This window comes from Haliotis rufescens, unplaced genomic scaffold (genome assembly GCF_023055435.1).
Source record: "Haliotis rufescens isolate VD_foot unplaced genomic scaffold, xgHalRufe1.0.p SCAF_8, whole genome shotgun sequence".
NCBI classification, from domain to species: domain Eukaryota; kingdom Metazoa; phylum Mollusca; class Gastropoda; order Lepetellida; family Haliotidae; genus Haliotis; species Haliotis rufescens.
Window position 1 is genome coordinate 9,908,276 of NW_025964372.1, and position 15,360 is coordinate 9,923,635.

Here is a 15,360-nt window from a genome sequence, read left to right on the forward strand (position 1 = left end):
TTTCGGTTACATCAAATAAGTGACATAAATACTTGCATAGAGGAGAGGAAGTTGAGACTTGGATTATACAAAAAGTATTGCTGAGCTGTAAATGCTCTCGACGGAGTTGACACTGCACTTGTAAGCATCTAGCATGGGACTTTTGCGGCCGGTGTTGGTTTATTATCAACTATAAATGCTATGCCTATCGTACTTGGTATGGAAGTAGCAGCCGGGGTCTCTGGTCTGGCGGGAACAGCGATAAAATTTATTTCTCGTAAGTTGCAAAAGAAAGCATTAAAACATGATAGTATTCGTATACTCGCTGAAGCAAAGTTGAATAGCATTGAGGATCATATTTCAACAGCACTGGCTGATTGCAAGATATCCGAGGTAGAATTTCGTTTATTGTTGTCAAAACTCACCAAATACAACGCAATGAGGCAGGAGATTCGATCAAATTCTGGTAAGACCAGTGGTATTTGTGAAGACGAGAGAAAAAGTTCATAGAACAGGGGAGACAACAAGCGCGTCAATTATTCCGTGCCAAAACCAAAGAACTGGTTGGAGATTAAAAATAAATTGTTTCCTGGATACATCGTTGGATCGCAATACATTCATTAAGACGAATGCCCACATCAGTCTATAATAATGGGGAATTACAAGCCAACAAAGGAAATCTTGAAAAAGCTATCGAAGCATTAATGCTACGGGACAAAATTATCAAATGGCGACATTTGCCTCAAGATATATATTATATCAGTGATGCCAAACCATCCAAATACGGTTATCAATTGTTTCTTTCCAATTTCAAAGAAGAGTATACAGTGTGGTCTCCTGGTAAAATGAACGAAGAACTTAGTGAAAATGTTGAATATCACTTTGTTCAAAATAATGGTATGCGTATGAGTAAAAACAATAGAGAATATGTTCATTACAATTTAGTTTAGAGTCGTGACGATTATTGAATTGCATCATCGTTTTTGCATAAAAAAATAACTTAGTATCCTGACGATCATTTGTTCGCTTCGCGGATTTTGCATAAAAAAATACGTCTGTTGTATAGGTATTGGGGTATAAATCTGTCCCAGGTGGCAGTGCGGTAGAATCACCATTCCCCTGCGGCTTTGTTACCTTTAAGACTCTTAATGGACTGTGATATATCATTAAAGGTTATGTCAGTATTCAAACATTGTCATCATTGTCTAACACTTCATTTTCTCCATTAAATGTTCTTAAAATGTTGTACAAATTCCGTGATATCGAGTGTTTCCGAATTTTGATTTCTATTACACTCATTGAAGATTTTCCAGAATTCTTTAGGTGAATATTAAGCTTTTTCTCTTATCATTGTACTAAATTCAGTTTTGTAATCATTAATATGTTTATTAAGGCACTTCTTATATTCTTTTGAACATTGTCGATAATAACGTTTATTAATTTCTGATTTATGTTTAAAGTATCGGCGTTTTGATTAAAAAATGTTTTGCGTTTATTTCGACATTCTGTCCCAAAATGGGGTTTGTTATTATTACTTTTCTCGGGTGGGGTGGTCTGGACGCCTTTCCCCAAACGTTGCACGTGCTGCATCATTGAGCAGACGCGCGATCTCTTCAGGAAATTCATTCATAGGACGTGCTGGGTCGTCATGACCCTTTGTTGTGCTGTTGTGCTAAAATGAAGTCTACTGGCTATTACTCACATGGTCAACTTTGGACAGGTCAAAACTCCAAACGGACCTTTGTTATACCAAAGACGTATATTTATCTTTGGTAATACCTTGTTACATCCTGATTGGGGCACCATGCGTGCAGAGTTATGTATTTAGCATAAAGGTATTTTGAACTACGTCCAGAAAGCAAGGTTATCGAACTAGTGAGTGAGCTAAAATCGTACATCTCATCGGCGCTACTGCAATCGTATAGCGACGAGAACAAGTTATTCATGATATAATGCCTGTCGAGAAAGGACAGTAAAACAATATGTTAGATATCACCGTTATAGAATACACCGAACCTGATCAAATTGATAACACATCCTCACACAAGAGATCACGTTTTATTAATAAAACTATGCTAAAGGCCACCAGTAACAAAAATTAGACCACCCTAATGGGTCTTCGTATTGTATAATAATTTTGCTGGCAAACACATTTCATGCAACAGTTTGACATGCCCTCCAAAATACCTGTAACATTTTATCAGGAGTCCCCACATCTATTAAATGACCAGTCCCTAAATAATGTTCAAATTATGTGATAAAATATAACTGTGTGCAATGTTTCGGGTGTGTTGGGGCGTAAGGGTTGGTTCCGAAACCGTTCTATCTCTGGCAGTTATTTTTCAAAGCTGATCTTTCTTCTGGCGACCGATCACAACCTTTATTTTCCATGATCCCCTACTTGATCCCCAACTTTGTCACAGGGCAATGTTCACCACAACGTTTGATGAACATTTAATTCTAAAGCCAAACTACAATTTAGTCATGACATGGATAGGTCTAGAATCACTCAACTATTATTAATTGAAAGATGCTAAACCCAATTTACTGTCAGTGCCCTGAACAAGCAATGCAAATGTTATTTATTAATTGCTATTCATATACTCATGAGTGACTTTGGTTTGAAGCCGCTTTTAGAAATATACCAGTAATATCACGGCGGGGGACACCAGAAATGAGCTTCACACATTGTACCCCTGCGGGGATTCAAGCCCGGGCCTTCGGCGTGACGGGCGAATGGTTTAACCACTAGGCTACTCCAACGCCCCCTATACAGTCATGTATTTATCAATTACTCCGTGTCAGGTTACCCGAAGAGAAAACGTTATTTATGTATATTTTAATAATGCTAACGGGAGGTCTTACATAATCGAACACAACTGCCGGCTTATCAGACGATAACATGACGAAGATGCATGTCCTAATGTTGACATTATTAGTTCCGTATGTTAGAGGTAAATGACCAGATGTAAATAAAGTAGTATGAGAATGTGCTGGACAGAGCAACATTTACAAACATAAAGAGTACTTGCTGCAAAACCCGATTTACGATCAATATTATTTTGTATACATATGTTCAGGTAAGTCCTTTGACTGTTTATCGCGTTTGGGCTTTGGCAGTTGGTGGAGCTGTGCTATTATTATGCTGCACTTGCCTTTGACAGCATGGGGCACTGTGACATGAGCACGGACTAACAATGGGGACATACATACACACGAGTCAGTGTTGTGAATCTGACCCCAAAATCTCCAGGCGGAACTTCACACTAGTGATGTGTGAAAATCATCCGGTGCGATTAAATGTCAGCACACATATCACATGTGTACCGCACATCGTCAGATTCACTCAACACTTACATATCACCGACACATTAAATGAATTTCTTCATTCATTCAAAATATCGTGTCGTGTCGGTGCAGCAAGTCCGCCACCCTACGCACGGGGCAGCTGATTAACTTCTTTCGTCCATACACTATGCACCTGGTCGCTTGACGTTCAAACACAAATACTGTGAAAAAACATGTTTGTGTTACTTAATGTACTACATTTACATGTTAACACAAACATATTAGAAGATGAAATATGCAGGAGGCTAAATATTTCACAACATGGGTGTATGGCGTTGAATAACATGTTAATGAATTTCTACAGTTATTCATATCGTCGTGAAGGTGAGTGAAATCGTCCGAATTTCTCGCATCCATTTACGTTTTGTTATACACAGACATGGTCATGAATACATGTACCTTATAGAATGCACAGATATTATACCCACGCATACGAACATGGATCACAACACACTAACAAAACACGGCGCGGAGCACTCACAAACACCAGTCAGTGGAACGTCTTGTCACACATGGCTGCACAGCTTGTTGTGTGAAAGTATCCAGAAATCTTCCCCCCATTTCTATATATTAAAAACCCTGGAAAATCTGTAACTATGTAAGGAAAGCTACTATATATGCACTGGATAGTTTTAACAATGGGATCTGTTGAGCAGCACATGTCTTCGTCGTGTGTCTTTAGATGGACGAGAAGCTGAATACAGCTACGTGTGGTAAAAGTAATGAAGCTAGAGTCTGGGATATGAACATTAGTCAATATGAGGTTTACTGAAAACACACAGCAGTACCTACCAGAACAACTTCGCGCTGGTTGTCGTGGAATGTGCGTCGGAGAGAGGTTCCCTTGGCGGAAATGTATGGACCTTTTATAACCTTTTTAGAATGTGTTGAACAGTGAGTTGTGATGATCGACAACCGGTCTCGGCGAATGTATCCAGGCCACTGAGAGTTGTACAAAGGTAGTTATGTTGCTTTACACATGACACCGTGTGCATGCATTATAGCAGGGGAAATTGGTGTCATAATGTGATAGCCGAATATTGGTTGCTCTATGGTTGATTTCGGGAAGATCCGTTTCGTGTATGTTGTTCAAATTTGTTTCCGCTTTGTGTGTTGACTAGTTGTATACACATAGATCACTAAACGAGTCGCCGTCAGATAACGCTTTATTACAACGAGTGTTTTTCAACACAAGCTGACGATATAAGCTGATTATCGAAATTCAACGTTGTTTGTCTGTTGTATAACGCCGCACTCAGCACTATTCTAGCTGTATGATGGCGATCTGTAAATAATCGAGACAGGACCAGACAATCCAGTGATAGACACCATGAGCCGCGATCCACGCAATTGGGATCGATGACAAGCATCAACCAAGTCCGCGAGCCTGACCACCCGATCCCGTTAGTCGCCTCTTACGACAACATGGGTTAAATTCAACGTTGAAGAAAGACCTTGTTGATTGGCGTGTGGCGTATGATGCAACATTTGAGACTGGTGATTCGACCACAGACTCTCAATGTTCAACCCAGCAGTAATGTGCGCAGCTTCCTCCGAGATTGGTTATAATAAAGAGATAATATGCCGATTCTAAAATCGTGTTCAAGATATCATCTATATGTTTAAGTCAAAGTGTAATATCAGTCAATGTTTAAAATGACTGAAATTTTCACTTATGCAATTTACAAAACGCCAAAATATTCAGTCATTTTACAATTACTTATCCGTCAGATTGACTCAAAGATATCAGAAGTTCAAAAGGGCTTAAAAACATAACTAATTATGCCGGGATAAGAAGCCAAAAAAGTTTTTAAAAATATGCACTGACTTTCGTTTTCTTTTAATCCTATCATTTTCAGTCAGTGGGTGGGGAAATAGAGCATAAAAAGGTTTTACATCAACGGAAAGTCTAGCTTCAGCGAGACTATTGAATCATCCAGCCATGTCATAATGCCTATGTGATTTCATACGAGTCAGCAAATGGTTTGTCTGTTTTGAAATGGGATGTAATTACAGTTAAGCAACACCAACTGTTCAGTTTCGGAGTACGAAAGACTCAGGACACAGAAGTGCATCAGTTGACATGAGGACGACATTGCGAACGACTGGCCACTTGGCCCAAGGGGCGCTACTCTCATTTACAACACAAGGTTTAAGGTCGTAAGTAAACGCAGATATGAATGTTATAATTATCTATCGACATAATGTTTATTTATTTGTGATGATCTAAACCTTAATAATGCCACAGTGAGTTCACTGACCAAACCATACATACTACTTGCCATTTTCACGCTACTGGCATACAGTATGTGAAATAAGTTGTCAACATCATTATCCAGCCGGGCTAGCTAGATATGCTCAATTTTGTTATATCGTGTCTTTACTCTAGAAAATGAATGGCAGCAGAGGGAGAACACATATTTCAAGTTTCAACAAAGTTAGAACTGCAACCTCAGTCAATAACGGGTTTCTGTCATTTCTGCAGAGTCGCGGTGCCAAAATCGGCGTTTGACTTCCGTACAACGATACAAAAGCTTGAAGCGTAGCTCCTATCATATACCAGATTCTTCATCTTTGCCAGCCTGAAGTTGTGCACCATCTAGCACTTTGTCAACAGACTGCTCCAGTGATGAATGGCTTCACTTGGATCATGCTCTCTCACTCCCACAGTGTTGAGCTGAGTATATTATGGCTCATAGCTATTTACATTAGCATTAAAGATAACCAATTAACCACGGGATACCGGAGAGGCGCTTATTTCGCTCACTGCTGCCCTGTATTGTGTCGCCATGAAGACATGAAAACTGTTTCAATGTGACAATATTCCATCAAGTGCATACCTATGTTGCGTTTAGTTACATTAAGCCAACAATAATTGCAAGCGAGTATCATAAAGTTCCCCACTATACGGACTGTTCCAGCCCCCTCCAGGTATCATGAAGTTCCCAACTATATGAACTGTTCCACCCACCTCCAGGTATCATAAAGTACCCCACTATATGAACTCTTCGACCCACCTGCAGGTATCATGAAGTTACCCACTATATGGTCTGTTCCAGCTCCCTCTAGGTATCATGAAGTTCCCCACTATATGAACTGTTCCAGCCCCCTCCAGGTATCATGAAGTTCCCCACTATATGAACTGTTCCAGCCCCCTCCAGGTATCATCAAGTTCCCCACTATATGGACTGTTCCAGCCCCCTCCAGGTATCATGAAGTTCCCCACTATATGAACTGTTCCAGCCCCCTCCAGGTATCATGAAGTTCCCCACTATATGAACTGTTCCAGCACCCTCCAGGTATCATGAAGTTCCCAACTATATGGTCTGTTCCAGCCCCCTCCAGGTATCATGAAGTTCCCCACTATGTGGTCTGTTCCAGCCCCCTCCAGGTATCATGAAGTTACCCACTATATGAACTGTTCCAGCTCCCTCCAGGTATCATGAAGTTCCCCACTATATGAACTGTTCCAGCCCCCACCAGGTATCATGAAGTTCCCCACTATATGGTCTGTTCCAGCCCCCTCCAGGTATCATGAAGTTCCCCACTATATGAACTGTTCCAGCCCCCACCAGGTATCATGAAGTTCCCCACTATATGAACTGTTCCAGCCCCCTCCAGGTATCATCAAGTTCCCCACTATATGGACTGTTCCAGCACCCTCCAGGTATCATGAAGTTCCCAACTATATGGTCTGTTCCAGCCCCCTCCAGGTATCATGAAGTTCCCCACTATATGGTCTGTTCCAGCCCCCTCCAGGTATCATGAAGTTACCCACTATATGAACTGTTCCAGCCCCCTCCAGGTATCATGAAGTTACCCACTATATGAACTGTTCCAGCTCCCTCCAGGTATCACGAAGTTCCCCACTATATGAACTGTTCCAGCCCCCTCCAGGTATCATGAAGTTCCCCACTATATGAACTTTTCGACCCACCTGCAGGTATCATGAAGTTCCCCACTATATGGACTGTTCCAGCTCCCTCCAGGTATCATGAAGTTCCCCACTATATGAACTGTTCCAGCCCCCTCCAGGTATCATGAAGTTCCCCACTATATGAACTGTTCCAGCCCCCTCCAGGTATCATGAAGTTCCCCACTCTATGAACTGTTCCAGCTCCCTTCAGGTATCATGAAGTTCCCCACTATATGAACTGTTCCAGCCCCCTCCAGGTATCATGAAGTTCCCCACTCTATGAACTGTTCCAGCCCCCTCCAGGTATCATGAAGTTCCCCACTATATGAACTGTTCCAGCTCCCTCCAGGTATCATGAAGTTCCCCACTATATGAACTGTTCCAGCCCCCTCCAGGTATCATGAAGTTCCCCACTATATGAACTGTTCCAGCCCCCTCCAGGTATCATGAAGTTCCCCAATATATGAACTGTTCGACCCACCTGCAGGTATCATGAAGTTCCCCACTATATGAACTGTTACAGCCCCCTCCAGGTATCATGAAGTTCCCCACTCTATGAACTGTTCCAGCCCCCTCCAGGTATCATGAAGTTCCCCACTATAAGGACTGTTCCAGCCCCCACCAGGTATCATGAAGTTCCCCACTATATGAACTGTTCCAGCCCCCACCAGGTATCATAAAGTTCCCCACTATATGGTCTGTTCCAGCTCCCTCCAGGTATCATGAAGTTCCCCAATATATGAACTGTTCCAGCCCCCTCCAGGTATCATGAAATTCCCCAATAAATGAACTGTTCCAGCCCCCTCCAGGTATCATGAAGTTCCCCACTATATGAACTGTTCCAGCCTCCACCAGGTATCATGAAGTTCCCCACTTTAATGACTGTTCCAGCCCCCACCAGTTATCATGAAGTTCCCCACTATATGAACTGTTCCAGCCCCCACCAGGTATCATGAAGTTCCCCACTATATGAACTGTTCCAGCCCCCACCAGGTATCATGAAGTTCCCCACTATATGAACTGTTCCAGCCCCCTCCAGGTATCATGAAGTTCCCCACTATATGAACTGTTCCAGCCCCCTCCAGGTATCATGAAGTTCCCCACTATATGAACTGTTCGACCCACCTGCAGGTATCATGAAGTTCCCCACTATATGAACTGTTCCAGCCCCCTCCAGGTATCATGAAGTTCCCCACTCTATGAACTGTTCCAGCCCCCTCCAGGTATCATGAAGTTCCCCACTATAAGGACTGTTCCAGCCCCCACCAGGTATCATGAAGTTCCCCACTATATGGACTGTTCCAGCCCCCACCAGGTATCATAAAGTTCCCCACTATATGGTCTGTTCCAGCTCCCTCCAGGTATCATGAAGTTCCCCACTATATGAACTGGTCGACCCACCTCCAGGTATCATGAAGTTCCCCACTATATGAACTGTTCGACCCACCTACAGGTATCATGAAGTTCCCCACTATATGAACTGTTCCAGCCCCCACCAGGTATCATAAAGTTCCCCACTATATGGTCTGTTCCAGCTCCCTCCAGGTATCATGAAGTTCCCCACTATATGAACTGTTCCAGCCCCCTCCAGGTATCATGAAGTTCCCCACTTTAATGACTGTTCCAGCCCCCTCCAGGTATCATGAAGTTCCTCACTGTATGAACTGTTCGAGCCCCCTCCAGGTATCATGAAGTTCCCCACTATATGAACTGTTCCAGCTCCCTCCAGGTATCATGAAGTTCCCCACTATATGAACTGTTCCAGCCCCCTCCAGGTATCATGAAGTTCCCCACTCTATGAACTGTTCCAGCCCCCTCCAGGTATCATGAAGTTCCCCACTATATGGACTGTTCCAGCCCCCTCCAGGTATCATGAAGTTCCCCACTATATGGACTGTTCCAGCCCCCACCAGGTATCATAAAGTTCCCCACTATATGGTCTGTTCCAGCTCCCTCCAGGTATCATGAAGTTCCCCACTATATGAACTGGTCGACCCACCTCCAGGTATCATGAAGTTCCCCACTATATGAACTGTTCGACCCACCTACAGGTATCATGAAGTTCCCCACTATATGAACTGTTCCAGCCCCCACCAGGTATCATAAAGTTCCCCACTATATGGTCTGTTCCAGCTCCCTCCAGGTATCATGAAGTTCCCCACTATATGAACTGTTCCAGCCCCCTCCAGGTATCATGAAGTTCCCCACTTTAATGACTGTTCCAGCCCCCTCCAGGTATCATGAAGTTCCTCACTGTATGAACTGTTCGAGCCCCCTCCAGGTATCATGAAGTTCCCCACTATATGAACTGTTCCAGCTCCCTCCAGGTATCATGAAGTTCCCCACTATATGAACTGTTCGACCCACCTCCAGGTATCATGAAGTTCCCAAATATATGAACTGTTCCAGCCCCCTCCAGGTATCATGAAGTTCCCCACTACATGAACTGTTCGACCCACCTTCAGGTATCATGAAGTTCCCAAATATATGAACTGTTCCAGCCCCCTCCAGGTATCATGAAGTTCCTCACTGTATGAACTGTTCGAGCCCCCTCCAGGTATCATGAAGTTCCCCACTATATGAACTGTTCCAGCCCCCTCCAGGTATCATGAAGTTCCCCACTATATGAACTGTTCCAGGCCCCTCCAGGTATCATCAAGTTCCCCACTATATGAACTGTTCGACCCACCTCCAGGTATCATGAAGTTCCCAAATATATGAACTGTTCGAGCCCCCTCCAGGTATCATGAAGTTCCCCACTATATGAACTGTTCCAGCCCCCTCCAGGTATCATGAAGTTCCCCACTATATGAACTGTTCCAGCCCCCTCCAGGTATCATGAAGTTCCCCACTATATGAACTGTTCGACCCACCTGCAGGTATCATGAAGTTCCCCACTATATGAACTGTTCCAGCCCCCTCCAGGTATCATGAAGTTCCCCACTCTATGAACTGTTCCAGCCCCCTCCAGGTATCATGAAGTTCCCCACTATAAGGACTGTTCCAGCCCCCACCAGGTATCATGAAGTTCCCCACTATATGGACTGTTCCAGCCCCCACCAGGTATCATAAAGTTCCCCACTATATGGTCTGTTCCAGCTCCCTCCAGGTATCATGAAGTTCCCCACTATATGAACTGGTCGACCCACCTCCAGGTATCATGAAGTTCCCCACTATATGAACTGTTCGACCCACCTACAGGTATCATGAAGTTCCCCACTATATGAACTGTTCCAGCCCCCACCAGGTATCATAAAGTTCCCCACTATATGGTCTGTTCCAGCTCCCTCCAGGTATCATGAAGTTCCCCACTATATGAACTGTTCCAGCCCCCTCCAGGTATCATGAAGTTCCCCACTTTAATGACTGTTCCAGCCCCCTCCAGGTATCATGAAGTTCCTCACTGTATGAACTGTTCGAGCCCCCTCCAGGTATCATGAAGTTCCCCACTATATGAACTGTTCCAGCTCCCTCCAGGTATCATGAAGTTCCCCACTACATGAACTGTTCGACCCACCTTCAGGTATCATGAAGTTCCCAAATATATGAACTGGTCGACCCACCTCCAGGTATCATGAAGTTCCCCACTATATGAACTGTTCGACCCACCTACAGGTATCATGAAGTTCCCCACTATATGAACTGTTCCAGCCCCCACCAGGTATCATAAAGTTCCCCACTATATGGTCTGTTCCAGCTCCCTCCAGGTATCATGAAGTTCCCCACTATATGAACTGTTCCAGCCCCCTCCAGGTATCATGAAGTTCCCCACTTTAATGACTGTTCCAGCCCCCTCCAGGTATCATGAAGTTCCTCACTGTATGAACTGTTCGAGCCCCCTCCAGGTATCATGAAGTTCCCCACTATATGAACTGTTCCAGCTCCCTCCAGGTATCATGAAGTTCCCCACTACATGAACTGTTCGACCCACCTTCAGGTATCATGAAGTTCCCAAATATATGAACTGTTCCAGCCCCCTCCAGGTATCATGAAGTTCCTCACTGTATGAACTGTTCGAGCCCCCTCCAGGTATCATGAAGTTCCCCACTATATGAACTGTTCCAGCCTCCACCAGGTATCATCAAGTTCCCAACTATATGAACTGTTCCAGGCCCCTCCAGGTATCATGAAGTTCCCCACTATATGAACTGTTCGAGCCCCCTCCAGGTATCATGAAGTTCCCCACTATATGAACTGTTCCAGCCCCCTCCAGGTATCATGAAGTTCCCCACTATATGAACTGTTCCAGCCCCCTCCAGGTATCATGAAGTTCCCCACTATATGAACTGTTCCAGCCCCCTCCAGGTATCATGAAGTTCCCCACTATATGGTCTGTTCCAGCTCCCTCCAGTTATCATGAAGTTCCCCACTATATGGTCTGTTCCAGCCCCCTCCAGGTATCATGAAGTTCCCCACTATATGGACTGTTCCAGCCCCCACCAGGTATCATGAAGTTCCCCACTATATGGTCTGTTCCAGCTCCCTCCAGGTATCATGAAGTTCCCCACTATATGGACTGTTCCAGCCCCCACCAGTTATCACGAAGTTCCCCACTATATGGACTGTTCCAGCCCCCACCAGTTTTCATGAAGTTCCCCACTATATGGTCTGTTCCAGCTCCCTCCAGGTATCATGAAGTTCCCCACTATATGAACTGTTCCAGCCCCCTCCAGGTATCATGAAGTTCCCCACTATAAGGACTGTTCCAGCCCCCTCCAGGTATCATGAAGTTCCCTACTATATGAACTGTTCCAGCCCCCTCCAGGTATCATGAAGTTCCCCACTATATGGACTGTTCCAGCCCCCTCCAGGTATCATGAAGTTCCCCACTTTAATGACTGTTCCAGCCCCCACCAGTTATCATGAAGTTCCCCACTATATGGTCTGTTCCAGCTCCCTCCAGGTATCATGAAGTTCCCCACTATATGGACTGTTCCAGCCCCCTCCAGGTATCATGAAGTTCCCCACTTTAATGACTGTTCCAGCCCCCACCAGTTATCATGCAGTTCCCCACTATATGGACTGTTCCAGCCCCCTCGAGGTATCATGAAGTTCCCCACTATATGGTCTGTTCCAGCTCCCTCCAGGTATCATGAAGTTACCCACTATATGAACTGTTCCAGCCCCCACCAGTTAACATGAAGTTCCCCACTATATGGTCTGTTCCAGCTCCCTCCAGGTATCATGAAGTTCCCCACTATATGGACTGTTCCAGCCCCCTCCAGGTATCATGAAGTTCCCTACTATATGAACTGTTCCAGCCCCCTCCAGGTATCATGAAGTTCCCCACTATATGGACTGTTCCAGCCCCCTCCAGGTATCATGAAGTTCCCCACTTTAATGACTGTTCCAGCCCCCACCAGTTATCATGAAGTTCCCCACTATATGGTCTGTTCCAGCTCCCTCCAGGTATCATGAAGTTCCCCACTATATGGACTGTTCCAGCCCCCTCCAGGTATCATGAAGTTCCCCACTTTAATGACTGTTCCAGCCCCCACCAGTTATCATGCAGTTCCCCACTATATGGACTGTTCCAGCCCCCTCCAGGTATCATGAAGTTCCCCACTATATGGTCTGTTCCAGCTCCCTCCAGGTATCATGAAGTTACCCACTATATGAACTGTTCCAGCCCCCTCCAGGTATCATGAAGTTCCCCACTATATGGACTGTTCCAGCCCCCACCAGGTATCATGAAGTTCCCCACTATATGAACTGTTCCAGCTCCCTCCAGGTATCATGAAGTTACCCACTATATGAACTGTTCCAGCACCCTCCAGGTATCATGAAGTTACCCACTATATGAACTGTTCCAGCCCCCACCAGTTAACATGAAGTTCCCCACTATATGGTCTGTTCCAGCTCCCACCAGTTATCATGAAGTTCCCCACTATATGAACTGTTCCAGCTCCCTCCAGGTATCATGAAGTTCCCCACTATATGGACTGTTCCAGCCCCCACCAGGTATCATGAAGTTCCCCACTTTAATGACTGTTCCAGCCCCCACCAGTTATCATGAAGTTCCCCACTATATGGTCTGTTCCAGCTCCCTCCAGGTATCATGAAGTTCCCCACTATATGAACTGTTCCAGCCCCCACCAGGTATCATGAAGTTCCCCACTTTAATGACTGTTCCAGCCCCCACCAGTTATCATGCAGTTCCCCACTATATGGACTGTTCCAGCCCCCTCCAGGTATCATGAAGTTCCCCACTATATGGTCTGTTCCAGCTCCCTCCAGGTATCATGAAGTTACCCACTATATGAACTGTTCCAGCCCCCTCCAGGTATCATGAAGTTCCCCACTATATGGACTGTTCCAGCCCCCACCAGGTATCATGAAGTTCCCCACTATATGAACTGTTCCAGCTCCCTCCAGGTATCATGAAGTTACCCACTATATGAACTGTTCCAGCCCCCTCCAGTTAACATGAAGTTACCCACTATATGAACTGTTCCAGCCCCCACCAGTTAACATGAAGTTCCCCACTATATGGTCTGTTCCAGCTCCCACCAGGTATCACGAAGTTCCCCACTATATGAACTGTTCCAGCTCCCTCCAGGTATCATGAAGTTCCCCACTATATGAACTGTTCCAGCCCCCACCAGGTATCATGAAGTTCCCCACTATATGAACTGTTCCAGCCCCCACCAGTTAACATGAAGTTCCCCACTATATGAACTGTTCCAGCTCCCTCCAGGTATCATGAAGTTCCCCACTATATGAACTGTTCCAGCCCCCACCAGTTAACATGAAGTTCCCCACTATATGAACTGTTCCAGCTCCCTCCAGGTATCATGAAGTTCCCCACTACATGAACTGTTCCAGCTCCCTCCAGGTATCATGAAGTTCCCCACTATATGAACTGTTCCAGCCCCCACCAGTTAACATGAAGTTCCCCACTATATGGACTGTTCCAGTCCCCACCAGGTATCATGAAGTTCCCCACTATATGAACTGTTCCAGCTCCCTCCAGGTATCATGAAGTTCCCCACTACATGAACTGTTCCAGCCCCCACCAGTTAACATGAAGTTCCCCACTATATGAACTGTTCCAGCTCCCTCCAGGTATCATGAAGTTCCCCACTATATGGACTGTTCCAGCCCCCACCAGTTATCATGAAGTTCCCCACTATATGAACTGTTCCAGCTCCCTCCTGGTATCATGAAGTTCCCCACTATATGGACTGTTCCAGCCCCCACCAGGTATCATGAAGTTCCCCACTTTAATGACTGTTCCAGCCCCCACCAGTTATCATGAAGTTCCCCACTATATGGTCTGTTCCAGCTCCCTCCAGGTATCATGAAGTTCCCCACTATATGAACTGTTCCAGCCCCCACCAGGTATCATGAAGTTCCCCACTATATGGACTGTTCCAGCCCCCTCCAGGTATCATGAAGTTCCCCACTATATGGTCTGTTCCAGCTCCCTCCAGGTATCATGAAGTTCCCCACTATATGAACTGTTCCAGCTCCCTCCAGGTATCATGAAGTTCCCCACTTTATGAATTGTTCCAGCCCCCTCCAGGTATCATGAAGTTCCCCACTATATGAACTGTTCCAGCCCCCTCCAGGTGTCATGAAGTTCCCCACTATATGGTCTGTTCCAGCCCCCTCCAGGTATCACGAAGTTCCCCACTATATGGACTGTTCCAGCCCCCTCCAGGTATCATGAAGTTCCCCACTATATGAACTGTTCGACCCACCTCCAGGGCGGCTGGCTACGGCACTGTCTTTGGAGACTGAGCTTTGATGTTCTTTAGTTCAGGTTTTGAGGGGCCTAGATGTACACTGCCCCTGATGGACCTAGCTTGTGTCTGCATGGTTTTCCTGTGGCTATAACTGTGTTCTGAATGATGTGACTTCTCTTGAAAACTCAAATTTGTGTGACATAATTGAACTTGGTTACTTTCTGACATGGCAAAGCATGGTTAGGCATGAACGATCGGCTTCGCCGAATGAATATGATAAACAAGTCAATCTCATCTTCCTGATATAATAAGACCCCAGGTGCGGAGCTATGTGTGGTCGTGGTGCGTGATCCGTTGTGCGTGTTCCGCGATGCGTGATCCGTAGTGCGTATCCTGTGGTGCGTGATCTGTGTCCTGTGATGCGTGATC

At 45.3% G+C, this 15,360-nt stretch overlaps 1 protein-coding gene across 4 annotated transcripts in view; it reads right to left on the reverse strand.

Moving 5' to 3' along the window:
* LOC124123932 (FYVE, RhoGEF and PH domain-containing protein 1-like) overlaps positions 1–4,555 on the reverse strand; it is an 84,351-nt gene extending 79,796 nt beyond the window's left edge. Inside the window, exon 1 of one of the 4 annotated variants that reach the window (XR_006859374.2) lies at positions 4,120–4,552. The gene's annotated coding sequence lies outside the window, so the exon portion shown is untranslated. Of the gene's footprint in view, positions 1–4,119 lie in introns of all 4 variants that reach the window. The other 3 variants (XR_006859375.2, XM_048389373.1, XM_046487137.2) reach the window with 3 other exon arrangements.
* Between the last annotated feature and the right edge of the window lie 10,805 nt (positions 4,556–15,360).